Source organism: Orbicella franksi, chromosome 9, assembly GCF_964199315.1.
Source record: "Orbicella franksi chromosome 9, jaOrbFran1.1, whole genome shotgun sequence".
Lineage (NCBI taxonomy): Eukaryota > Metazoa > Cnidaria > Anthozoa > Scleractinia > Merulinidae > Orbicella > Orbicella franksi.
In genome coordinates this window covers 25,790,521-25,813,416 of record NC_138153.1, presented here as the reverse complement: position 1 = coordinate 25,813,416, position 22,896 = coordinate 25,790,521, and the positions used below count along the sequence as shown (strand labels likewise).

General features: G+C 37.9%; 2 long non-coding RNA genes and 1 pseudogene across 6 annotated transcripts in view; 1 reads left to right on the top strand and 2 right to left on the bottom strand.

Moving 5' to 3' along the window:
• LOC145498207 (uncharacterized) overlaps positions 1 to 22,896 on the bottom strand; it is a 233,993-nt gene that overhangs the window by 174,170 nt on the left and 36,927 nt on the right. The window lies entirely within an intron of this gene.
• LOC145498210 (uncharacterized) overlaps positions 3,489 to 22,896 on the top strand; it is a 35,502-nt gene continuing 16,094 nt past the window's right edge. For 2 of the 5 annotated variants that reach the window (XR_014050828.1, XR_014050827.1), the window contains exons 1-3: positions 3,489 to 3,611; positions 12,237 to 12,889; positions 19,909 to 20,054. This is a non-coding gene — a long non-coding RNA (uncharacterized LOC145498210). The other 3 variants (XR_014050825.1, XR_014050826.1, XR_014050829.1) reach the window with 2 other exon arrangements.
• LOC145498584 (uncharacterized) lies at positions 7,895 to 9,509 on the bottom strand (annotated as a pseudogene).

Sequence of the window (22,896 nt, the reverse complement as noted above, 5' to 3'; positions counted from 1 at the left end):
GGTCACTGAATTGAGCAAGCGAAAAACTAAAGTCTGTGGTTCCGCTTCGAATACTATACCTTGTAAACAACAAGTTACAACTCTTTCACTTATATACCTTCAGTATTCTGGATATTTCGAGGATATTCGTTGCAGAAACAAGAACTCTGTGCACGATTTTGGTTAAATGAAACAACTAACCGAACATTAAAAGGATGTCTCGTAAAATATTCCTATAAATAACCTTTTCAGTCAGTCTCTTTCTGGGAATTTAATTCCGTGGCATGATAAACGCCTAATACATCCGAGAATATAATTATAAAGGTCAAAAAGTCATTCTCGTAGACTGAATGAGGCAGTATTAGTTTGTCTAAATGGATCCACAAGAGACACAAGACTACGTGGTAAAGTGTAGATGGCACTGCCTTTCTTAGATATGTAAAGGATGTCTAAAATACAGATGTCATTGGCTAAAAAAAGAAAATGTTCTTCAGTGTAAAACAGCAACGAAAACCAAACGTGACGTCAAACATTTGAATTGAAAGAAAACAAGTTCTATAAAGACAATGTAAGTGTTGTTAATCCCGTTCAACGTGTTTTCTTTCCGTGGCCTGCGAGTCGATCACGACCTTGTTAAACCGATACTGACGTTTCTTTTCCCACCCGATCAATGACGCTGATTGGAAAATTAAGTCTAAATGAGAGAGCTTTTATGTACTGAACGAATCTTTGTAGGGATTTAGGGAATGTACCTGAATGTTACATAATTAAAGGACCCCTCTTTAACAGTGATGTGCGACATATTCGACGCGTCAGTTCAGTACGTCACGCTCCAGTACCGTGGAATGCAGCGCAAAGCCTTACTGACCCTTACTGAGCCCCCAGGCTAAATAGGATTAAACAAGTCTTTACTTGTATACACATTTTTAATATTGTTATTCAGTGGTGACAAGATTTTTCTATTCCTATTTTTCTATTCCCCGGCAAAAAAAAAAAAAAAAACTCTGTCTTTTACCCTACAACACGTTGTTAATGGCGTTCCGAAATACAAGCAACTGTTATAACTTTATGAAGATTTCTAAAATTAGATCATGAGCTCGAGATCTCTATCGCGTGATAGTTGACGAGAGCGCAGCCCGAGATTTTTCTGGTCCTTATGCACTTTTCTTAGCAAAATAGACAAAGCTTTGTCTTTTACCCTGCAACACGACGTTAATGGCGTTCCGCACTCTATACAAACAACTTTCATAACTTTATGCATAACAAAGACTTCTAAAATTAGATTATGAGCTGGAGATTTCCATCGCGTGATAGCTGACGAGCCGGCGCAGCCCAATCGAGTCAGCTGTCACGCATAGAAATCGGGAGTAAATAATCTCATTGTTTTAGTATAAATCTACTATTCTTTTGCAACACATCTAAATTCTTTTCGCAGACACTTCGAAAACGCAAAGATACCGCCGCCATTTTGTTAACAACCGCACACTGCCAGGCTTCCCACTATCTAGAACAGAACACTGTAGATAGTAGATTTATACTAGGGTATCTAAAAGATAATAATGCTGCGGTACATTCTATTGATAGTGACATATTTTACGCAGTGATTCATCTACAACTTCATGCATGATGACACATGGATGGCGAGGTGTGACAAGGGATCGTGACAAAAAAGCGCATAGTGATCTGACCCATGTTTGAACATAAAAAGATACACATCAATCTCCCCTTTACCAGATCTCGAAAATCGAAAGATGTGGAAGTTGTAGGAGCAGAAATCTAACTTATAAATTCTGTATTGTTACGCATTAAATGTCTCAAGAATGTTGACAGACTGTGTTCGCGATCGATGTGTGAAAATGCTAAAGCTTTAGCTTAAATTCATGTTTGGATGAAAAGAAATAGATCGCAGCATATATGAAATTAGCGTGTTCTACGGTTTTCGTTTGTTTTAGTTATTCTGCGAGCTTTAGGAGCGACGATTTCTCTTCATTTAAGAATTCGGCCAAGTAAACGAGACTGCTAAGAAATGACATACTAAGTTTAAAATTAAGATGTCACAATTAATCGTCCAGATTTACAAACTTTCACATACTGCATGCATTAAGAACAAAAGCAAGAGTTGTGAAAGCAGGCACAATCTCCTTCACATCGTTTTACAGGTAAATCAGAGCAAAACACAACCACTAATCTTTCTCACTGGAATCCACGCCAAAAGCCGTCCTCCTGTAGTTCGTGGCGCTGTCACAGGGATATGTGTATCCCCGTGATATGTGTATCCCCGCACACATATCACTAGTGATATGTGTATCCCCCGTGGGGATACACAAAACACTGATACTCACCTAGGCATTCAACGAACAAAATGGCGGCTCGCTGTAAAGAGTAGGAGAAACCAGAAATTAATTCGCGCCCAATGGAGCAGCTTAGGATTCCTGGAGTTTGGTCGAGTTCCAACCGACTCGACTGTGTATCTGACTAAAACTTCGAACAGCGGATAAACATATCACTAATTATTTCATGGCGCAGTGATCTGTGTATCCCCTAAACACAGCCGTTACATTGGCTTTCTACCTAATCGAAAAAAGGGCCAATTATTGCCGAAATGTACTGGCTGCCTACTCGCGACGACGTTTATACCAAGGTTGAGGTTTGCGGAGTTTCCAACTCGAATGTCTAAATATCTAAGCTGAAATCGCGTGCAGGGGATACACATATCACTAATTATTTCATGGCGCAGTGATATGTGTATCCCCATAAACACAACTGTTATAATATAGCGCATCAACCTTGTCAAAACTGCAGGCAATATTAGCACCCGACATTTTTACACGGCTTAGGTTTACTGGAGTTTGAAACTCGATTATTCCACTAACACGCGTGCACGCGTGCACGGGATAATAAGGGATACACATATCACTGATTATTTCATGAACTAGTGATATGTGTATCCCTATGGACACAGCTGTTATATTGGCTTTCTACCCAAGAAGAAAAATGCCCATTACATTTGCATTGTCAAAACCGACTTGCTAGAAATATTCACACCCGGCATTTATTCATAGCTTGGGAGTTCTGGAGTTTCACTGACCTCGGTTGTATAAGACTGCATACAGGGGATACACATATCACTAATTATTACATGGCGCAGTGATATGTGTATCCCCTGAAGACAGCCGTTATCTAGGCTATCTACCGAAGAATAAACGTCAATTATTATGAAACTTGCTAGCAAAATTGCTAGTAATTCACCGCGCAATTAATATCGTCCTAGAAATCCCGTGCCGTGAAACTCAAATTGAAATATATCTAGATCCATTTGGTGTTCAACTTTAAATTCATTGTATCCTGCTCGCAGAAAACCAGTTAGGATAAGAACACAATTCCAGCAGCAGATACGTAAGCTTTTTCAACTACAAAAATTGAGATTTGCGTTTAAAGTCTGTTTGGGTTAGTCGTTCGTCTAGTAAGGGACCGGACGACGAGAGCGCTTTCAAGGAGGATATTGCTATTTAAAGTAGAGGGAAGGGGGGTGGGGGATACACATATCACTGGCCGCCATTTTGGAGGGGATACACATATCACTAGTGATATGTGTGCGGGGATACACATATCACGGGGATACACATATCACTGTGACAGCGCAACTTACTCTGGTAAAAAGTGGCGCAGTGCATTCTGGTTAAATGCGATGCATTCTGGTAAAAAGTGATGAATTCGAGAATTTGGATCCCTTTTTACATATTCTTCTTAAATCCTGTTTATGTTGCTGCTCGCTCGCTACGCTCGCTCCGCAGCAACTAAAAACTGTTAGCTGTAATGTTCGATTGGAAATAAAGCGAACGAGTTCTATTGTTCTGTTGTTATCGAGCGGAGCAAAATCGAATGACTCTGCGATTAATTTTGAATAACATTGCTCAGCATTAAGATCTACTAATACGAACTTTTCATGTTTTCTGATCAGACTGAACCCTTGGAAGAGAGAAAGCATATATTCCAATAGGTCAGCCACTGAATTGAGCGAGCGAAAAACTACAGTCTGTAGTTCCGCTTCGAATATCTTGTAAACAGAAAGTTACAACACATTTACTTACCTTCAGTATTCTGGATATTTCGAGGATATTCCTTGAAGAAACAAGACCTCTGTGCACGATTTTAATGAAACGATTTGCCAAACAATAATAGGAAGCCTGCTGAATTATTTCTACTGAATAACCTTTCTAGTCAGTCTCTTTCTGGGAATTTAATCTCGTGGCATGCCAAACGTCCAACACATCCGAGAATATAATTATTAAGGTCAAAAAGTCATTCTCGTAGACTGAATGAGGCAGCAGTAGTTTGTCTAAATGGATCCATAAGAGACACAAGACTACGTGATGACGTTTAGAGGGCGTTCTTAGAAATGCATGTAAAGAAAGTCTCAGATAAAGATATTATTGACGAAAAAAGAACAAAATATTGTTCACTGCAAAACAGTAACGAAAACCAAGCGTGACGTCAAAAATTTGGGTTTAAAGAAAACAAGTTTTATAAAAGCAAGTGCTATCAATCCTGTTTTCTTTCTTCCCCTGCAAGTCGATCATCATCTTGTTGTTCTAATTTCTTATTTTATCTGACCAAAAAAGGAAAACAGTGAAATTTATGGGCTTAATTTACGGTCCTCGTATTTAAGATAATCTTCTGCCTTTTGTCCAAACTTAATTTACTGCGACGTTTCACTGGAGATTGCTTTTTCCACACATCAGGATAGCACACGAGAACTATGTTAAATATATATTCTTTGTGATATCGGTTAGGAAATCTGTACGTATTTGTTGAATAATGATGTTCGCGTGGTTTGAACGATGGCAGTCTCCCCTCCCCCCTCCCCCCCCCCCCCCCCGCCGCCGGTGAGACTTCCATATAAAAGGACACGAGTGCTTGTCGTACCTTTTAGGGGTTAAAAAAGCGGTTTTGGTTACTCTTTGGGTGTTCAGCTTTAAAAGGTCCACAGCGGGTGATTTTGTGGTACCTTTTAGGGTATTGAGCGGAAAAAATAATGACAGGAGATAATGTGTTGTTTTAGAATTGGTATTTCTTAGGGCCTCTTTTCAATAAGGGAACGGCATTTGTGATAAATCGGAACGCAAGAAGATTTATGCTAAAAAAGGTTTCTTTCAATGTTCGATTGTATTCCAAGAGCTGGAAAATCGGGCTTCTCGTGTTTTCTGATCAGAGTGAAACCTTGGAAGAGAGAAAGCATATATTCCAATAGCTTTTAGCAGAAGCTATGAGGTAAACTGCTTCTGGTTTTGGTCACTGAATTGAGCGAGCGAAAAACTGAAGTCTGTTGTTCCGCTTCGAATACTATACCTTGTAAACAACAAGTTACAACTCTTTCACTTACCTTCAGTATTCTGGATATTTCGAGGATATTCGTTGCAGAAACAAGAACTCTGTGCGCGATCTTGGTGAAATGAAACAATTAACCGAACATTAAAAGAAGTCTCCTAAAATATTCCTATTAAATAACACTTTTAGTCAGTCTCTTTCTGGGAATTTAATCCCGTGGCATGCCAAACTCTTAACACATCCGAGAATATAATCATAAAGGTCAAAACGTGATTCTCGTAGACCGAATGAGGCAGCAGTAGTGTGTCTAAATGGATCCACAAGAGACACAAGACTGCGTGGTAAAGTGTAGATGGCACTGCCTTTCTTAGATATGTAAAGGATGCCTAAATACAGATGTCATTGGCTAAAAAAAGAAAATGTTCTTCAGTGTAAAACAGCAATGAAAACCAAACGTGACGTCAAACATTTGGATTAAAAGAAAACAAGTTCTATAAAGACAATGTAAGTGTTGTTAATCCCGTTTAACGAGTTTTCTTTCTTTGGCCTGCGAGTCGATCACGACCTTGTTAAACCGATACTGACGTTTCTTTTCCCACCCCGATCAATGACGCTGATTGGAAAATTAAGTCTAAATGAGAGAGCTTTTATGTAGTGAACGAATCTTTGTAGGGATTAAGTGAATGTACCTGAATGTTGCATAATTAAAGGACCCCCTCTTTAAAAGTGATGTGCGACAGATTCGACGCGTCAGTTCAGTACGTCACGCTCCAGTACCGTGGAATGCAGCGCAAAGCCTTACTGACCCTTACTGAGCCCCCAGGCTAAATAGGATTAAACAAGTCCTTACTTGTATACACATTTTTAATATTGTTGCTCAGTGGTGACAAGATTTTTCTATTCCTTGATGCACTCTTCCCGGCAAAAGAAAAAAGCTCTGTCTTTTACCGTAAAACACCTTGTTAATGGCGTTCCGAAATACAAGCAACGTCATAACTTTATGAAGATTTCTAAAATTAGATTATGAGCTCGAGATCTCTATCGCGTGATAAGTTGACGAGGGCGCAGCATGGGAATTGAGAGCGATTAATCTCAGTGTTTCAGTAGTGGGTGTCCCACTACTGTATGTACTGTACTGTTTATTTATTTAATTATTTATAATTATAATCTTGTAAATTCTTTTAGTTGTTTACAGTAGCAGAAATAAACTTTTGTTGTTGTTGTTATAAAGCTGTTCGTTGAAAACTCATCTAAATTTTTTTTGAAGACACTTCGAAAACGCAAAGATACCGCCGCCATTTTGTTAACAACCGCACACCAACGGTTACTCACTATCTACCGAAGAATAGATAGTGAGTAGAGTAGCCAATAAGAGAACGGCATTTGTGATATCAGAACGCAAGTAGACATATACTTTAAAATGTTTGTTCTAATGTTCCACTGTATTCCAAGAGCTGGAAATAAAGCGCGCGAGTTCTAATAGTCTGCTGTTACCGAGCGGAACAAAATCGAACGACTCTCCGATTTAGTTTGAATAAAATTGCTCAGTATTAAGATCTATTCAGTGGTGGATCTAGGGGAGGGGCCTGGGGGGCCCACCCCCCCCAACCTTATTTTGGGTAAGGTAAGGTAAGGTAAAGGTAAAATCTTTATTTGGACACGGTATTTCCTTCAGGACTATACAATATTTAATTTAAATAAACCTAACTACCTAACTAATTTAATATTGTAAATAACTACTAGAATAAAAAAAGAAGAAATAAAAAATAGTAAAAAAAATGGTAAAAAAAGGAATAGTAAAAAAAGGAAGAATAGCTGGCAGGGCAAGCAAAGCAAAACTACCCCCCCCCCCCACCCCCCTTAGCTCAAGGTCTGGATCCGCCACTGCTATTAAATAGCACTTTTCATGTTGTGTGATCAGATTGAACCCCTGGAAGAGAGAAAGCATACATTCCAAAAAGGCCTTAGTTAACGAATTAAGCGAGTGAAAAACTCAGTCAAGCGTTTGTCCCAATAAAGAATTAATTGAAGGCGGCGAACCCCTTAAAGTTATGAATGAATGAATGGAAACTTAATTTCATTATTCATTTAGAATTGTAAAACAAGACTTTGACTTGATATTTAGGGAATAGGGATGTGGACGGGGGGGGGGGGGGGGAAATAGTCCTATATAAAAGTAGATGAGACTGTTGACAACATCCCTTAAAACTACCAGAGTCTGTATTTTGGGTATCTGACTTTTGTCTATTTATACCTCTGAGACGTAGATTTAATGGGAACCCTTTTCTTTTTCAATGAACAATGAGCAGCTGGCTGAGGGACATATCTGAGAGAAAAATAAGTTCTTCCCAAGTTGTTCCTGTTTATTTGCAGTTTTCTTTGAAAAAGAACCTGAACACAGAAACTGAGAAAAAATAAAAAATTACAATAAAATAAATAAATAAATAAATAAATAAATAAATAAATAAATAAATAAATAAATAATCCAGTAAGTGCTGTTAAGAGGGTCCCCCTTAGAATTTTTTGTAGATACAAAAAACAGACTTAGGGCTACTATGGTGAAAGCTTTTTTTTTTATTAGTTTCATTTATTTACCAGCTTTAGCCTGAAGTATCTTTCTGCATGCTCTATCAGTAGCTAAGTCAGCAGGTCTTTTACTCTGCGAGTTTCTCTGGTGAACATTTGCTCTGTAATCTATAAGCAGTGAGGTACAGTCTTCATAAATGCACAGAGCTGCAGTGTGCAAAGGAGCTTGATGTCTTTTGATTGCTTAGGATTGGCCCTGGAATTAAGTAAAATTCTCACACATTCCATGTAACCTCAAAGGCAAGCGACATGCAAAGCCATTCCCAATTGATTCTTGGATTTCTCTGGGTTAGCACCCATCTGCATTAGTATTTCTAGGCAGTGAATGTGTCCATTTAACGCTGCCTCATGTAGGGGTGGGAAGGTACGTGTCAATGAAGGATTCACCTCAGTCCCAGTTTCTATTAACGGATGTGTACACTTAACCGATCCTGTGGCACAAGCAAAACACAGTGGGGTACTTCCATCTATGTTACGTGCACTTACCTGTAAAAATTAAGGAAAAACCACCATGTAAGCTATAAATCATTTTCAAGGTAGCGTAACAGTCTAGCAGTTCACAATAAATTTTTCTTCATTTTTTGGAAGGATGAGGATGTTTCTGTCATGTTTGTCCCAGTGCTATAGTTCAATCTTTAGAAGCTGTTTTTTTTAAATTCCTTGTTTTTGGTCTGCCATATTTTGGGGTCAAAAAGAGGCATTCTCATGCGATATTGAAGATCCCAGATGATCATTTTAGGTTGACATCACAGTCCCTACATGTCTGGCTATGCTGTGTCTGTCAAAAAAGACGATAATACTACACAGATTAACCTCCTGATACAGTGGGAGACACGGTCTGACAGGCTTTGTGACTATTGCGCTCATCTCCGGATCAAGTGGCCCAGGTTTGAGCTCTGGCCCAGGACATTGTGTTGTGTTCTTGGGTAAGACACTTTATTCTCACGGTGCCTCTCTTGACCTAGGTGTATAAATGGGTACCAGCAAACTTAATGCTGGGGGTAGCCCTGTGATTTTTCTTAAGCATCCCATCCAGGGAGGAGTAGAAATACTCCTAGTTGCTTCATGCTATACAAACCGGGATATTAGCTCTAGTCTGATGGGCTACTTGGCTCGTATGCAGACTTTCCCTTACCTTACAGCCATCTCAAATGACACTGCCACTAAATTATTGAGACATTCATGATAGCTGCATGCAGAGTGAGCTGCACATATTTGCAGGCTATTATAACAGCAATTAGTCTGTCGACAGAGATTTATTGTTTGCTATGAGTTTATTATTTTCAAACCCACTGAGGTTAACACTAATACAGCAGTAATACATACATCAGCTCCTTCGGCAATCAGGACATCGACGACCTCAGGATGACCACCAAGGTATGCTTCATGTAAAGCTGTCATAAGATCTACAGTTCCACCATGAGCCCCAAAAGAAACCAGCAATTTTATAAGCTCAACATCTCCATGTCTTGCTGCAACATGAAGAGCTGTAATTGCTGATTAACTGGATTAACAAAGTTCACATAGACTTCTTTATAAGCCAGCAAATTCCTTGTGCATTCCAGTGTGTGCCTGTTATCTCTGATCACTTGCGAAAGAAACTCATTTCAGTCCATTATTTAATTCAGCTGGAGAAAACCAAAACATAAATGTCAACCTTTATAAAATGACTGAGATACTATGCACATTCTCATTGGTCAATAAATACATCTTACTAACCGAGTTTGAAGTCCGTACTGTAAGTTACGGACCAAGTTTCCCCCCCCCCTTCGATTTATGGCCCCTTTCCCCCCTTCGATTTATGTGCGTGAAGCGCACGTGCCATTAATCGATGGGGAAAAAACGAGGATCCGTAACTTACAATACGGACCGTGAAGACGAGGTTAGTAAGATGTTTATTATGTCTCTGCTGTGTTGCCTGACGGGTTCGGAAACAATTTCTATTGACGCGGACTTGGAAATGCTTCAAATTTCTGACGCACCTTGAAAGCAAAACGAATCAGTTTGAAATTGCTTTTAAGTCATTAGCACGCTTTATTACACAATTCAGAGTATAAGAAAGTTTTAAACTTTCACTTGCCATAAAAGTTAAGAACACTTGGCGATAAATCATGAAACAGTTTGGCAACAAAGCCAACTTTAAATTCTAGCGGGCCATACAGGAGAATATGGCCCGCTAAATTGACCAATCACAGCATGTGTCTTAACTGAGAGATATAATAAGTGTGTTTAGATGAGAGTATGTAAATACTGTTGTGATGTTTTAAATTTGTGCATTTTTTTCAGAAATATTTTATAAAAGCAACAGAGTACTTTTTCCATGTTTACACAACCTCATCTAAACATTCAGGGTGTTGGGAGAATTCTTGAAAGTTAGACAAACCTGAGATGAAGTCAAGGGTTTGCATAACTGTTTTGAATTCTTCCAACTCCCCTCGTGTTTAGACGAGGCTATGTGAACATGGAAAAAGTACTCTGTTGCTTAAATAAACGACAGAACAACATCAAATTAAATCTGTTTTTTTTAAAATGTACATTGTGCATATTGAAAAAAAGAAAAGCAGATACAATTTTATAGATGTCTTGCTGTAGTAATCAGAGTAGTTAAGGAGAATATTGTGTTCCAGTGTGATTACTAATGGTCTGTTTGCACGTACAGACCTAAAATGTGACCCAACACTGGATCACCTACGAGCGGAGGACGTTTCACAGGAAAAAAAATACCATCTTTGATGATGATGTCTAAGATCAAGCGGGACTAGCATCAATGTTATCGCAAAGTTGCGGCTTACGGCATCTTATCGGCGGAAACACTACAAAGTTCTTTCTCACATCATATGTCTTTTTGAGTGTTCGTGTAAAGCATGCAGCAATTACCTCAAGACTTGAGCCAGCCGAGAAATCTTCGGTTATTTCCTTTATTACATCCATTTTGAAATCACTGGCTATCCTTGCAATCTGATTGGCTCTCAATGGTGCGATTTATTCACGAATCGCACTATTTTTTGCTCTAAATCGCATCTTTTTCTCAGCCATTGAGAATGGGACAGTAAAACAAAACAACAAATCAGATTTCAATATTAGTTTAAAGTAAACAATAACATTTCAGGAAAATGAAAGGGAAAAAGCCATTGTGTGGAGAATTTAGCAACTAGTATTGCCAAAACTTTGTTGTTATTGTGTTTTTTTTTTTCCAAAAAACTTGACGAATGTAATTAATTACAGTTTCTAAAATGACGATTATCAGCTCCTTCAGGCTGAACATCTACTTTAATGGAAGTTTCCAACCTTCAGTGTCCATTTTGATGAATATTTTGGCGATTTTTCTTCAACATCTGCTCAAAATCCGTATGATACCGAGTCCAGTAAAACACAAACAAACGAAAACCACACAACAATAAATTCAGGGCCATCTCAAGAAGGTAGATGTTTCCAGGTTTCTGGTAGTTTCAAACGAAGCAACAAAAGAGCTCAACTCTGTCGCTGTGAATAAACAAAGTCAAAATACACCCCGCTCCACAAAACAGTGAATGAATGAACGTCTTACGAAGCTGATGTTAGTCCCGCCATCTTGGAAATATCTTGAAACAAATGGCGTCGCAAGAACTTGACAAGGCCCTGAGTATTGAGTCCTTCGCCGAGGTCACAAAAAGAAACGGAGATGATAACGAGCTGGACTCCCTTAAAATCATGCCATTAAACGGTATGAAAGAAAAAAAAACGTACCATCCACTGGGCATCGTGCACTCGAGGGAGTTTCACAACTCAAAAGAAATCCATCGCAGAATTACGCAGGATGCACCTTCAAATTCCTTCTCCAAAGACAATGAAAAGTCTCAGCTTCAACCACAGAAGAAAGAAAGACCTTCCATCATTGATTCAAGCGACGAGAATTGAACTTTTACACCTGAGGCAGACTATTTTCGTTCTGACTTCGGAACCGCTTGTTTCTTTGTCATGCTCGGATGAATTTTCGTCACATGACATCGTTTTGCATACCAAATGAGACGTAAAGGTGTTTCCGGTTCCGCTTTTTTTTTAAACAAACCGGCTACTGGAACAATACACCAAAAGTCTAAAAATTAAGGCGATAAAATTGTGCGATTTCAAAATGGATCTAATAAAGTGGCAATTGAACTTCATGTCGTGCAATTTTGGTCTGAAATCATACTTGTGATTTCAAATCGAACGAGCGCGTAGCGCTCGTTCGATTTTGAAATCACGCGTAGCGCTCGTTCGATTTTGAAATCACGCGTATGATTTCAGACCAAATTGCACTCCACTCAGTTCAATTACCATTATAAATTACTTCTGAGTGTATTCTTGAAAGATACAATTCGTAGGTTACCGGTTTTCTGGTGTTGCTTATCATCAACAAGGCCTGGTCACAAAGTAACATAACAATATACACCCTGTAGAGTAGGGACAGTATCGATACTATAACAAAACCAGGACAAATGACTAGGTTGCTTTATAAGCATTTTCAAAAACATGTGTTTTAAAAGATTTAAAAATTTAGATTTATTGTTTTAAAGTTGCAGGATAGAAGATTTTGGGGCAGTTTTGGTGAATTTAGAAGCTTCCGCATCATCTCACTCTACCCTGTAGGGAGAGGAACTGTGATTCGCGCGCTTGTCCCGATACTTGATCAGTCTCACGCGGTCGTTTAGGAGGAATGCAGTGATTTCTAGCGAAAAGTCATTTATTAAGACCGTACAAAAGTCATGAGGAGCTAAGTTAAGGACAAGTCAACTGTTGTTGAGGAAAATGTTTGTTCCGAAGGGGTTGAAATCAGACAAGGATCAAAACATTGATAGAGGAGGTCTAGCTCAGGACGGTTCAAGCTCAGAGTTTTCTGAAGATGACACTCCGCTCGCCGTACGTTTAAATTCGCAATGAAGTGACCGACCAAATGATGCAGGAAAGCAGCGTCCATGGGCCTCTTTATCTAAGAAAGGGGAATTTGTTATCCCATGGAAAAGGAAACAGGCAAAAGGTATGAACTTTTTATGTGACTACAAGTTTGATCAAGTTAGCTGTATATGTCACAGTCATGTGTTTACAATAATCATAAGCTTAATTAAGACTTAAGGGGGTCTTGTACCTTAAGAACATTTTTTTTGCAAAACAACTCTGTTGAACAGTTTTGGTACCACGTTAAAGGACTTTGCACTGTGACTTCAAAAATGAGCTTTCCTTTTCACATGGCACGATGGTTAATGAATAACTAGCTCCTTAGTGTTAAAAAGTGGTGTTCATTATAAACACGGTAACGTAAAAATGAATGGTTCGAGAAGCATGGAATTAAGGTCATTCCACTGAAATAGAACATGCACTGAGATTTTTGTGAAACTTTACCTATTGATTGTTTATATTGTAGGAACTTAAATTTTGAAATAAAAATGAGGGGTCCCCATGTTCGTTTAGGAGCAACAGCACCTTGTTTATACCCATATAAATCCTTATAATAGCACCATGATTGTAGTCACGATTGCTTGCTAAATTCACCTTTCCGATGATTGCTTTTTGTTCTACACTGAGAATTGGCCCATATTTATTTTACACACTCAGAGAAATTTATTACTCAATTCAAAACAACAGAAAAAAAATGATAGGTCACCATACTCCTTTGTGAGAAAATGATGATTTACCTCTATGGCGAGGTCCAGCTGTAAAGAAAAAGCCACCATTTTTTAATGTGCGCGCACTAATCACGGGTGAAATTATGCGCAGTAGGGATGCACAATGCAATACTGGGGATTAAGTTCATCCTGTCCATAAGCAAGTTGTCCAGGAGACAAACCTCAGAAGGCAGTGTTTTGAGGGGGTTTTTCTCGTGAAATTTTGAAAAAGTACACTAATATTAACTAATAATAACTATGTTAACTAAATAACAGGGAAAGAAATTTCATAAATTGCAAATTTGAAGACCTAGATAATTGTGTCCTTTACCAATGTTGATAATTTGACAACATTCAGTTAAAACCCAGTGGAGATACATTGTATCATGTTCGAGATATTGATGATCCGTCTATTCAGTCATTTTGAGCAATAAGGCTTTAAACTTTTACTTCGGTCTCCAAGAACCCAATTTAGTCTTGTGAATGGGGGGAGGGGTTAGAGGCAAGGGGAGGGGTATATCGAAAGGTTTCATATAAATGATCCATTGAATACCCGAATAAACACCAGTCACAGAAATGTTAACCAAGTACAAGGAGTGTATAAGATGGTAGAGGAAACAATGTTCAGGACCATGATGCAAAATTCTCATAAGTACACATCTTTAAAGCTTTGCTTTAAAGTACCATTAAAATGTACTGAATTGAATCCATTTTGTGAGTACTTTTAGACTGTAAACAATGGTTGCTATGGGTGTTGCTATGTTGAAATATAGCTGCCAGTGTGCAGATTTCTCTATTCAAATGTAAATCAAGGAGTATATTTAAGAGGAAAATTGTTTCAAAATACAATTTTCAAATGAACAGGAATGTTGAATGTTCATGTTCTGAAAAAATGGTTTTTAGGAGAAAGATTTATAGCTGAGAGTATAAGACCCCCTCAAGGTGGCTCCCTATAGAGTGCAAGTTAGAAAAAGAAACTTAGTTAATTTCTCTAAAAGTTTTCCCCATAGAGATATACCAGTATGGGTACTGTTAAAATGAGGCTTACTTTTTGGTTGTCAATTTTTGGATCAAGGCTGTTACCATGGCAACATCACATCTACTGACAGGCAGATAATAAATATAATATTATTATTCCTTATTTCAGCCTAAACTCCTTAATGTTTATACTTTCCTGTGGTTAAATTTTGTCATACTTTGCCACATCATGGAAATAATATTGCCTGACATTTTGAATTGGTAAAAAGTTAAGGTTGTTCAGATGGTTTTTCCAATATTCTGTAATTTGTCATTCTTCTAAATATATTAGATTAGCTCTGACAGATTTTAACAAAAATAGGGTAATTTGTAGGAATTGCATGTGATTACTACTGAGCCAAATTAAAAAAAAATTCACTGAAGAAATGCAAAAAAATTCACTGTCAGTTTTGCTTTTTGTGCTCATGTTGACGTCATAAAAATTGAAAAACACTTGCGTTTTCCTCTGAGCACGCGCAGATTACTTGTGCTTTCGTCCTATGTACGCATGCAATCTTGAAACTATAGCAGGGTTCTCCCGAAAATTTGAAGTAGAAGGAGAATAACTTTGAGTAGGCAGCAGACAATGCCGATAAAAAGACGTGGAGTGGTTTTGTTGGAGCCACGTGGAGCGGGGGGAGGGGCGGGGGGGGGCTGACCGCAACCTTTTATTGGGGGGTCCGGGAGCCTCCCCAGGAAAAGTTTGAAATTGGGGTTCTAAAAAGTGCATTTCAGTGTATTTTAAGCAATTATGGTTTTGTTCTTTTCTCAAAGAAAAGCAATTTCACCGAGAAAAACATACACTGATACATGTAATATAATGTGTTAGTTGAACAGGTTAATCATCGTCATCCGTATCAAATTCGAAAAAAATATCAAAAATGTCAAAAAGGTTCTCATTTTGTGGTCATCACGCGTGTAAAAACAGATGAGAAAGCCAAACGAGAAAAGAGTTTTGCTGGCATTGAAGGTGCTAGATTGAGGTTTGACATTTATTTTGTTACAAGACAAGTTTTGAGTGGCTTTGACACAGTGCTAGGGGTGGAATTCATTGAACGTGATGAAGCTTGTGATTGGTAACTGTTGCAAGTAGAAGCCTGTAATACTGTGAAGTTTCCTGCAGATTTAAGCTCAGAGTTTTTTCTCATTAAGCGTGCAGGCCATCATCAACGTTTTGAACCTTTGTGGTAGTTTGGGTTTTTCGTTCATGATTTCAAAAGTGATAAAATTAATACAATCAAACTTAAACTTGGCATATTTTGCAAATGTTTCACTTTATAATGAAGCCTTGAAATAGTGCATGTATTTATTCATACTTCCCTGCTCGATAAGCTCGCCTGTTTTATATCCCACTTTCAATATTTACACAAACATCTTACGGCTGCCTAGTTTAAAGATTGTGTAAGATCTTACAAAGTTTGTTTCTTTTGTTGAAAGAAATCTTTGCAGTTATTTGTTTTCGAAAATCCCCCATGTGCGAGCCAAGCACTGGGTTGCATGTCGTTGTGTTTAAAGAGGTAATTAAATTATGCATACATTCACTGGAGATAAAAGAACTAAGTTTAATTATATTTTTGAAAGAAAACAACTTATGACCTTCGTTTGTGCCATCTCTATTTTCTTTTCAATTTATCCCACGTACTGAACAGGGATTGCTGGGTTTTTCGTTTTTTGATATTTTAGTGATAATCTTTGATTATTGTTTATAGTAGATTTTTAACTTTTAGTACATTTGAGAGGGCCACAAATTTAGTAGTTGATAAACTATTACGTGTCGATAAATAAAGTCTTGATTTAATTTGATTTGATTATCAGAGGAAAAACTGAACTTTAACTTAACCCCGGCTGTCAAATATTTCAGTGCTGCTGTCATGGCTCGGTGCCCACGTCACGTTTTTGGCAGCAATTCTCACGGCCCGAATGATTTCAGATTTCTTTGATCTCACGGCTATAAGAGTTGTATTTTTTAATCCTACGTATTTGTTGAGAAAATTAGACATATTGTTTTTAATGCTTAATTTTATAGACGGATAGGCTCACATTGTTACAAATAATTTTTTTCATAATTTATTTACTATGAGTAGCCGGCGCACCAAGGACGGCTAGACGGTGAATTTTGCTGGTAGCCGGAGCTTACGGAGAACTCTGCTATAGGGAGCCACCTTAAGCTAAGGTCTGGCATGGCTTAAATGTTGCATTTTACATGCACTGAATCTAATTGCCGAATTAAGGACTTTGTATTTAGTGTCTACTAAATACAAAGGTTTTTGTGCCAGGTTAGGACCACACGGAAAAAGTAGATCTTTGCAAGGGCTATTGGAATCCACAAAGAAAAATTGGGTGGCCACACATTTTTTTGAGATAATTAGCCTTGAATGTCTACAAAAATGCTGACATCAGCAATATCTGAAAAAAGAAGGAAAGAATATTTCTTCAGAGATTTCCTTAGAATTCCCGTTTAGGCCTTTACATACAGAAAAGCAAAGGCATTTATAAAGATACAGTATATTGTAAAAGGAAACAAAAAACATTTTTAATATGTTTTTAATCACAAAATTGTTGCAACAGCGCTTTTAGTTGTCTCTGACAGCCTTCCTATGGTTCAGCTGAAATACAGTCTAAATACCGTTAGCTCACAACCAGAAACTAATCATGTGTTGAAAAGGCTTGCTACTTCCATTTCATAACATAAAATGTAGGGGTAACCATACATTTTTCAAAGTTATTGATCTTTTTTGAAAACTACGGTGCCTGTTACATTTTTTCCTGTCACCTCCCCAGTAAGTAAAACATTTGCATATCTCTATGCCATCTACAGGTACATGTTTACAGTTAGATTTCAGTTAAATTTCTGACAGATAACAGCTAGTTTTTCAGCTGGAAGACTTACACAGTTAGTGGTTAGCGATATTCTGGTGTTCCTGGTTTAAGTAGTTGATTTGGTCACAGTAGGAAAATCTTGCTTTCATTAAAGTTGTGTACTTGGTAGCAAAATTTATTGCGTCAATGTCAACCCAGTGTGCATGTGGTGCTTAAACCATGCCTTGCGTGATGCACAGAACATGTGCGCACTAAGGCTTTAATCAAACCACAGTGAAACTATAAACAGCCGAGTAACAGGACAATGAATGGGGCACCACGCTACCACAACAGCTTAAGAGCATGCTCAACTCTGGTACTGCTGACCAGTACTGGTATTTGTTGTGTAAATCAGGTTGTTCTAATGCTAACCAGGTGCACTGACATGACAAAAGCAGAGATGTCTGTACAAAGTAAGGCCACCCCCAGCCTTGCTGCCATTCACAGGCCAGGTCACCAAGTAGACAACTGTAAAATGGTCTATTAAATGCGAGTTCAGTTGGACATTCGACTGATCCAGTCAAATATGCGACTGGAGTTTGACAGTTGATTTAAATGCCGCATTTTACATGTGCCGAATCCAATTCATAAATTCTGTTAAACTATATTTTACCAATGCATTACTCGACAGTTTTGTACTGTATGACATGTGCCCAACAAGCTGGTGGGAATTTTTGGTGGCAATGGTGGTAGAAGATGTAGATGGAAGGCTGGTGAGGATGCTAGTATGTGTGGTTCTTGCTTCAATCCAATCGTGCAACGTAGTTATGGAAAACCAATTACTTTTCGGCTGTCAAGCAAAAACCGTTCTATGCTACATGACATGTAGGGTAGGAAAGCAATATGGCAACTGTAATGGCAATATGGCAATATGATAACTGGAGGCTGACTAGAAAACCCTTGGTTACTTCAGTCTCCAGACTCATACAGTACACTTTTTTCTTTGTCTATACTTTTCATTGATATAAAGGCACTGTAAATGTACGAGTAAATAAAGTTATTGTTGATGTTGTATGGTCGGTCCGTATAGGAAAAAACTGTGACCAAGGTCTTGAAAATGCTGCCCAAGGTCGCAGGCCAAGGGCAGCAGTTTCAAGTCTGACGTCACAATTTTTCACAATACGGACCGACCATAAGCCGGCCAATAACATGTTTATCTTTTTTTCCTGCAGTAAATTGGCTTACAACTGGGTTTGTTTATGCAACTTTGTCATTGAATTGGCTTATGCGCCGTCTGCAAACCATTCTTAAAAAATCTAACGAGTGAACAAGCAAGTAACTCCGATACTAGACAAAGAAAGATGTATTTAAGATTGAACAGATTTATTTTGAACTTCTTTATGTTAGTTGCATTTAGTTCACCAGTTAAGTTCTGTGAAAGTGTTTTTCCAGTGTGAAATTTCGTGCAAAGATTGAAGTTGTACTACAAAAACAATTTCTGTCAGCTGTTGCGAATCACTTGAAATCGGAGTTTTCTAACATAAATTGAGTAGCAAATAGCGAGGAAATTTGTTAAGTGTATTCCACAGAAATTCTCTCAAATACAGCAACGATCAGAGAGGTAAACCTGACTCAAATTGACTCAATTTTTTACTTAAAATTGTACAGAGAAGGACACACAGGATTATGCACCATTACAGCGCCGAGCTACAAACAGCCAAACAACTTCAAAAAATTCAATTGAATTTACTTACAGTGACTTTCCTTGCCATTTAAAGGTGAATAGAGATAAACTTGCATTGATTAATCGTCGATGGAAGTGTAAAAAGGTCGAAAGATTGACGATTACAGCTAATTCATTCACAAATATATATCAACTCGACAGATTTCACCTGCTGTGGCGGTCCGGATGAGAAAATTCCGCCCGCTCCAGGAACCAATCAGATTGCAGGATTTGTTGAATTGCACCTGCTCACGAGCTGAGAAAAAGATAAAATAGTGTATGCAGTGTTTCGTACTTCTCTTCAGCAGAGTATAAGACTCACTGGCTTGACATGCTGCAATGCTTTTTTGTATGAGATGCTCTACTTAATTTGAAGAAGAGGCAAGGCAAGACAAAATGTAGCGTGTGACGAAGTTTTTTTCTCTTTTTTCAGTAGAAGATGGAGAGCAAAGTCTATGAACTTGAATTTGAGTGGGAAAGTGAAATGAAAATCAGAGTATAAGAAGTAATGCACTGTCATCGGCATTGTAAATCGCATGTCCTCTATGCACGAATGGTACTTGAAAGGTGTGAACAATTGAAATGCAAAATGTGCTCCTTATCATTGTCAGCCCTCTTGATGGGAAACTTGAAACAGAGTCTAGGAAAGAACACGTCGCTCGCGCTCAGCAATTTTATTTGGCACAAAAACTGCTAAGTTCAAATCAAATGTTGAACTTATTAATTCGAGTCGACCCAAATTAGTATTAGATTCAGAGTATGTAACATGTAACATTTAAACCGGGCCTAAGCTTAAATGACTTTGTTTTATCTTGGTTAATCACTGCTCAGTTTTTCAATTGTCCTGCCTTTCAGAACTTCTTCAAGTTTCCAATTTCAACATGAGAGAGGGGAAGGAATTACTTCAGCATGTCATACAGTCTTATAGAGACACTGCAGTTGGAGCAACCTTCAAATTTGAAAAGTTAGAGCTTGTTCACATTGATCAGCTATCTCGTGAGGTAAAGAATTCAATGTTTTATCCCTTGCTGGAACCAAAATATATCATGAAGTCATTTTTACATCAATTTGCAATAAGCTTACTTTTGCTTGTCTTTTGCCTTCTTTGGGCTGCCTTGTGTCATCATTCATTGTGTATTGAATCCATAACCATTCTCCCAAATTGAATTTTAATTTTTAAGTCAGGGCGAATCTTGTGGATATGTATGTATGTATGTATACGGGATGACACGTGACACACCTCTGGAGCATATTTTGCCCTATAGGTAGACTGGGTACTAGTACTAGTACTATTTCGAGTTATCATCCATTTGTTATCTGTTTGTAATCCGTTTAAACGCTTCATGAAAACAAGCATTAGGCGAAGCGTGTTATGTTACAATCAAACTGTTCAAATGGCTTTTGCAACTGTTCATAATTTCTTTGCATCTCTTATAATGGAAAGAGGTATCAGTTAAGAAAATCTAAGCATCCGTTAAAACAGCAAAAGCAATCTGTTAAAAAATCCAAGCATCTGTTTAAAAGGCAAAAGCAATCTGTAAAGAAATCAACTGGAAGCATATATTTCCCGTATCCGTTTAGAAAATCTTGGAACCGTTATAAAAACATTTTAAAAAACATTTTAAGCTTACTGTTAAAACGAACAAAGACAAATGGTGCGTTCCTTTGCGGTAATCTGAATCAGGATCAGTGACCCAAGATCACTCAGATCATGGTGCATCAAAGGAACTGATAAATCCACACTGGTCATGGATTCATTGGTTCCTTTGAAGCAGCATGATCCGAGTGATTCAGATCCACCTCAAAGGAATGCACCCAAAGTTAACCAGAAGCTACAGAGTTCAGAAGACAGACAGACAGAAAAGAACAGTAAAACAACTTATCAAGCCAAACAGAAAGCCTTGGTATGCATGTAAAAAAATCAAGTTGGTGTCTCGTTCATGAATGCTCAATTTCCAACCGTCTTATGTTGTGTTTTGTTGCAGGTTAAGTTTTTAAAGTTAGCTTGCCTTAGTATAAATTTTTGTTTCCTTTTTTTTATTGAAAACAAAAACATTGAATTGAAATATACATGTAGTCACTGTGGTAGTCGAATGAAAACAATTAATAACGGCTGTGTTTGGGTCACATGAATTCACGTAAAACTATGGTATGCGATGTCCTACTTTGTTTAATATTATAACAAACATACCTTTCTGGTAATCAGTGACCTGTGTTCTATTTTGTGTTGAATCATACTGAGGTTGTGGACAGTATATTTCTAGCTTGAGAGGCATGTCAGTCGTCGTCTGAGGACTGACATTTCAGGCTATGAGCAAACTTCCCCCACCCTGTCCAGGAAAAGTTTTTTACTTGCGTCACCTGAGCAGGCATTGGGAAGGTAAAACTGGTAAATGAGCCTATGGCCCATGGCATTGGAAAGTTATAGGTCATTTATAACAAGTTTGGGCCATTAGGATAAATAAATGGACCATAAAAACATTTCGACAAATGATACGTAATTCTTGATTGTTGTTGTTTTATACTTTTACGCATGTTTTGAACACGTGTTTGTGATCTGGAAGGTCCTCATGTCTCATCATGCTGCTTGTTTTAAATGTTTTACATGTGGCGGTCCTAGTACGACTGTTCTTCTTGCCATGTTTTAAGCAGACCTTACAGTACACAGCATCCCCCTTAGGGTTCGTAAGCAAGCAAAGGCAACAAAGTTAGCCACTTGCTTTGAAATTTTTGTTCATTAAAAAACTAGAAGGCTTGGAAGCTTTGAATTCATTGTTGTTTTCAGGATCACAATTCGTTGTGGTGGACTCGGTGTTCATAGTGGAAAAAGGCAACAATGTCTGAGTCTTGTCCAATTTCATAACTTTCGCTTTCAGAGGCTTATTATTTTAGCTAATTACAGCATGCAAAACATATTCAAATCAGCCGATTCTATCAGTGAAAACGGGAAGCACATGGATTGAGCAAGAACCACAAACACTTTTATAAGGTTGATTAAAGAGCGAAGGCATCGTGATTTCTTGCGTGTTTATTCATTATTACACTGAAAATTTCACAAATGAAAATCCTTTCCACAAAATAGTGCATATTTTACTAGCTGTTTTATGGTGAGGGAACATTGCAGGCCTGGTAGGTACTTTCGTAATGCACCATTTCATGGCTTTATGTGTCATATGCTCATGGCGCACGTCCTTCCTGATCCCCGCGTGTGAATTGTGGGTAACAGTTTGGAGTGTGTTTGTGCTATTGAACAAGTTTGATTGTCAAGCATATTTTATTGATACTAAATCATGTTTCTTCAAAATAATTTGTGACTGGAGGTTACTTCCTTTATGTTGATGGAATTTGGTTGGAAATGTTTTTGGATTTGCATTGCATATGAAGGTGACTTCGATGAAACAAACATGGGCAGTATTGTGTTTTTGTTTTCTTGACAATTCAACATACAGACAATTTCCAACCTTAAGTAGTTATTCGCATGCTTTGAATTATATCATCTATCCAGTTTACTGACGATTAATTAGAATTGTTCTTATTGCTTTAGAGTCTTTCAAGTGCTTAAAGTTTACTGACTGCGTGCTAAGTCAGTGACTCCTTGATCGAAAAGTTGACTGTTTGAAAAGTTTGGCTAACTGTTCAAATGCTTGAAGCTAACCGACGTTTAATTAAACACTTCAAGTCATCCAAACTCACCAGGCAAAAATGAAGTGAATGTAAGGCTATTTAATATATCTTGAACACTAAATTGTTACATTTTAAAGAATCTGCATATATTTACTGTATCGTTCAAGTCAAGTGGCATATTAAAATAAATGTACATGAGAATCTGTGGAAATATTCAGG